Here is a 5,218-nt window from a genome sequence, read left to right as displayed (position 1 = left end):
GTAAACTATAAAACTGTAAATAGATAAAACTATAATAGATAAAACTGTATATAGATAAAACTATAGAACTCTGAGGTGCTCTAAGATCCCTTCCAGAAATGCTCAGCATTCTTCAAAATGATGATGAACATCTTTCCAAAGGCTGCTTCCTATTGATCTTCCTTATCATGGGGAACATTTGAGTGGTTAATATTATAAATTTAGTAAATCTTCACATCTATTTTGGCAGTACAAACAAGATTATAAAATTAATTTATATTGTACTGTCACAAATGGAAACATCTGCACTACACACCTCACTCAGAGTGGCAGGAATATAATATCAATATATCAATATTATTGATATAATATAGCTATGATGTTGTGATTTAACAGAAAATTAACAAGATGGCTGGATACACTTAATTATTTGCAGCACAGGGGGGATGTTTAAACACACACACACACACACACAGGAGACCCTCCTGTTGAGTCAGGCTCAGAGCAGACCCCTTGTTTTCTAAACTCCTTGAATTACAGGTAAGTAGCCTGGGTGCAGCTGGATCTACTCTTAGTCTCAGGGCTGGTCAATGGTATTTTATCCAAGGGATCGTATGTGTACAGTCAATCTAAGCTGTCATCATCATGAAGCTAACAAAGCTTAAAACAAAGGTCTGCATTGTGTCTTAACATCAAGATGCAAGGGATCACTGTGCAGGTGTAAGTAACCTTGAGAGATGTCCCTGATCAAGGGAAGATCCTATTCTGCAGCCCACTATCCTGCAGGAGAGTTCACTATTTTTGGGGTAAGATGATTGACTCACTGTCATACTTTGTTTTTAGGTGCATGCTCAATTGGCCCACAACTGTTGAACTGGATGTTTGCTAACAGTTCTTGCAGTCTGAGTCAGGTTTGTGGTTGTTAATTTATTTTAGTGAGGGAGTTTTCAGTATCACTGCTGGTTGTCTTCCTGTGCAAGGCCAGGCTGGGGAAAGAAGTCTGGGGAGTGGGAAGCACATTGTCAGAAGCAGTCACAAACTCTTGCTGTTGCTGACCCTTAGCATAGTAACAGAAGGCTTCATTAAATATTTTGAGCAGATTTTATGTAGCTACTTGATTTGGATTGGTCACCAGACTACTACAAAACTCTGGAAGTACTTCTAGTCAATGATGTAGAGTTAAAATTATAATTGGAGTAAAAAGGAAATGCTAGTAAAAACATAGATTATGAGGCAATAATCCAAGTCATAAGTTTGAGTACAGGTTGATTATTTTGAGCTATTTAACTTGCTTAGCCATAAGCCTCTTGTGTCGTTTTGGATTGTAGTTTAATTAATATTGTAAACCCTATTTTCCTCAAAACTTGGAAATGGAGTGAAAATCTGTCCTGAATATATACCTCCTGCAATTGAAGTATTGCTTGTTCCTCTCCTGGATTACAAGAATGGATAAAACACGACTCAGAAATAAAAATTGTTACCTTATTTATGTCTTGTTGGAGGAGTGCAGTCCTTGGACTCTTGCTTTGATAATATTGGCAATACTTAGATACCCCTGTGCTGGACATATTTCATGATATTTCAGAGACAACTTAATCACTTGCTGAAATACTGAGTATATTTACCTCAGATCTCTTGGGCTGTCTGCTTATCAACTTATTTTTATATCCTCTGTTATTTCTCTTTAGTAGAAATGCTACTGAGAAATTTAATCTACAAATACTGGTGTTTTATGTGTGTGTGTGTGTGTTTGTTTGTTTGCTTGTTTGTTTTAAATGTTGAAAAATAGCTTTTTTTTCATGTGGATAGGACTAGAATGACTTTGTTCTCTTTCTGCTATCCTTTTAGGAAGGGAGCTATTTTATTTTATTTTATTTTATTTTATTTTATTTTATTTTATTTTATTTTATTTTATTTCCTTCTTAGCTACATTTAACTACTGGAGTTTGATATTTCTTATCCTTTTAGTAATGCCTCTTTTATGGGTTCTGCCTTTTAGTTTCCATGATTAATTCTTCTAATTAGTTAGATCCAAGTTTTACCCTTAGAAAAAAGGGTTTTTTTGCATTAAAAATAAAGACTAAATATTCCTCCTGTCTTCTACTCTGCCACACTTCATTACTAGAACCATCTCAGGAATATTTTTTCTAAAATCTTTTGAATTACAATCTTATCCACCTGTAAATGTGATCACTTTTCCCTTTATGTTTGCAGGATGTGGCTGGGAAACGGGCAAAGGAGAGACTTTGTTAAAGCAGTAACTGTTTATGGCCCTTATCACTTACACAGGTTGTCTTGTTTATAAACATTTCTAAAGAAATCTGTGTGTTTTATAAGGAACTGTAAAGGTATGTCAGAGAGAGTTCCTAAGCGGGAGGTAGTTTAAATACTACTGTATTGTTCTCTTTGTTTGTGGTTTGTTCATTTAACTTCTTGTTTTATCATTTGCCATCATCACAAGGAAGAGTTACATGGGAGGTTGAATTGTGACATTGTGATCAGAAGTTGGCAGCTATTCCAAGCCTTTGTGGTTTGGTCTATCTCAAGAAATCCACAGTCATAACATTTGTTGCTAGCATGGTGCTATATAGAAACAATATTAGTTATGACAGATATAGTAAGTTTTCAGAAGTGATGTTTCTGTCATTTTTCAGAAATGCTACAGTTCATAAATACCAAACAGTGAAAAAGAGAGGAAATCCACATAAGCTTTTAAGAGATTAGGATGTGTGGCAGCTAGTGCCATAATTCTCAAATTTTACATACTACAGCCCCATTTTATGATGACGACAGAGCAGTTGCAGCTTCTGCAGAGGTTGCGTTATCTGCCCTCTGCCCCCAAACACAGTGACGTCTCTGTCAGCTCTTGCCGTTATATACTTGAGTCTGTAGATCTATAGATTAATTCTCTGCAGCCTCCATCAGTAATCTGGTGTGTGATTTTGAACAATTTATTATACCATTCTGTACCTTTTGTGCTTTTGTCCATTGTCTGTTTTGTCTATTCAGGTATGAATGGAGATATTCTTGATATGCTAAATGTTGTCAGACTTGAGCCAGAGGAGAGCAATCATTGTAGACTTGAATCACACACTTGTATCCCTGTGTTGTGCTACTTAGACTCATTGTTCTCACTCCAGAGCTCTCTTACTTGTGTCCTGCCTCACAGGAGAGAATTGAGACATTTCCCCAGCGTATCAGATTATTTGTCATTTTGTTCATTACTGGAGCTCTGTGTGTGTCCAGATATTTCAGAGTGATGAGAGCACCTGCTGAAACACATTGCTAGCACGGGTTTGAGCAAAAGGAATTATTGCATTCTGATGCAAAGGTCATGCTTCACATCAGGAGATTTACTTGTGCTTATCTTCCAAAGCTTTAATACAAGGCCAGGCTCAGCCTTTTTCAAATCTAGAAAATGGGCTGACCTTTCAGAGACCATTTTTATATGTATTCAGTTCATGATGTGATTCATTTAGTATACTAGTAATCTGCTGAGTACTACACTTCTGAGATTCTCTTTGGACTTCAGATATGAGGATGTGGAGATACTAAGCACCTTGACAAAGCTGCCAGCTCTTTTTAGTCCTCTTGTAGAGAATGTTTTGTTTATGTTTGTGGTGTTAAGAAAGAAAACATAAGTTAATGGTTCCACTGTATGTGAAGATATGAGCTGTGTGATTATTATTTTTTTTTATTCATATACTGTTCTAAACCTTGGAGTCCTGTTGATATGGCTACATCAAGATCTGTGGACAAGAGGCTGTAGTACTTCTTAGCTTCTCCAGTTCTTTTATTTATTTATTATTTTTTTTTGCCAGAAATTTAGATGAGAGCATGAGCTGTATTACAAAAGATAAGCTCCTGTCTAATATTTTATTGGCATTACCTCTGTAAATTGAGGCAGAAATGAAATTCCAGAAAACCAAACTCATTGGTTCTGAGGTCCTGTAGGAATCTACGTCAGTATTTGTAAAGAAGAGTCATCTACAGCCTATCTTAGGCAAACTGTTTCCTGATAATTAAGGTCGGTAAATAAGTCTTTTTTTTTTCCTCCTCTGAATTTCACAGCAGGATAGTTGCAGCTTCTGTGAGTTTTGGATGCTCAGCAACTTCCAGGGTTAATTTTTTTCTCTGTTGGTTTTACAGCTAACATTTCACAGACCTGTAGGACAAACTGAAGAATGTGTTCTGGGAGAGATGCCTGAGCTATCAGAGGGCGGGATTATTTTATAAGTTCTCAAACAGTAGTGATATTTAAGATACATTCTTAAAGGAAATTATACTTACACCTTGTTAGACTTTGATGCTCTTTATTGCCTGCAATTACAGAAGGATAATTTGAGAAAAATTCATTGCCAACAGCATGCCAGACCTCCATTCTAACTCGTGAGGAAATAACCGTTGCAAGCAGTCCAACCTACTGTATTTTCTATGTAGTGCACTGCTTGTTCTGTTCAGTGTGACTTCAGGTAAAACTGCATTTCCAAAAGGAACTGAGCCAACTGTGAATGCAGATTTCCCAGTATCAATCAGAGAATAGGATTTCAGAAATGTGCCTGGCACTTGTTGCTGACTCTGGATCTAAATGCCCAGGATTTTTCCAATCTCTTCTGGCTCAGCTGAAGGATCGCAGTGGTTGTTTGGGGAAAATACCCTTTTATGGGCTGTGAAGATCTGTCTATAATCAGTGTCCCATATCTTGTAACCAGTTATTTTGCTTAGCTTTATTTTGAAGACAGAGGAACAAATAAATAGGAGAGCAGACCCAAGCACTGATGAACTTTGAACTTATTTGAACGTGAAACTGATTAGCCACAATTGAGAGAGCACAAAACCCCAATCTGAACACTCAGAAATTCAACACGGGAAGCTCCTGGATCTAAATCCTGTGTATCACATACATCTTCACCTGTATCCATCTTTACCTGTGAGGGATAAAAGCAGCTTCAAATCATTTCCTTCCCAGAAGTGTGGGGTTGCTTCTCCACTTTGTTTTCCCACTGAGCTGAGACATGACGCAGAGTGTGTGCCAGCTTCTGGACCCCGGGTTTTCCCGGAGTGTCAGGTCACTCCTCACAGGTAATTGTTTACCATCATCATTTAAAAGAGCTGCATCTTCCATGACTTGATTTACAGGTACAACCACCTCGAGGAGGAAAAAAAAAAAAAAAAAAGAAGTATTCACAGTGAGGTAAATATGCAGGTTTATTGCAGCCAAGCCACTCCTTTCAGTGCT

The sequence above is a fragment of the Coturnix japonica genome, chromosome 15 (assembly GCF_001577835.2).
Source record: "Coturnix japonica isolate 7356 chromosome 15, Coturnix japonica 2.1, whole genome shotgun sequence".
NCBI lineage: Eukaryota > Metazoa > Chordata > Aves > Galliformes > Phasianidae > Coturnix > Coturnix japonica.
The sequence above is the reverse complement of the archived record's forward strand: the minus strand, read 5'-3'. Positions refer to the sequence as shown.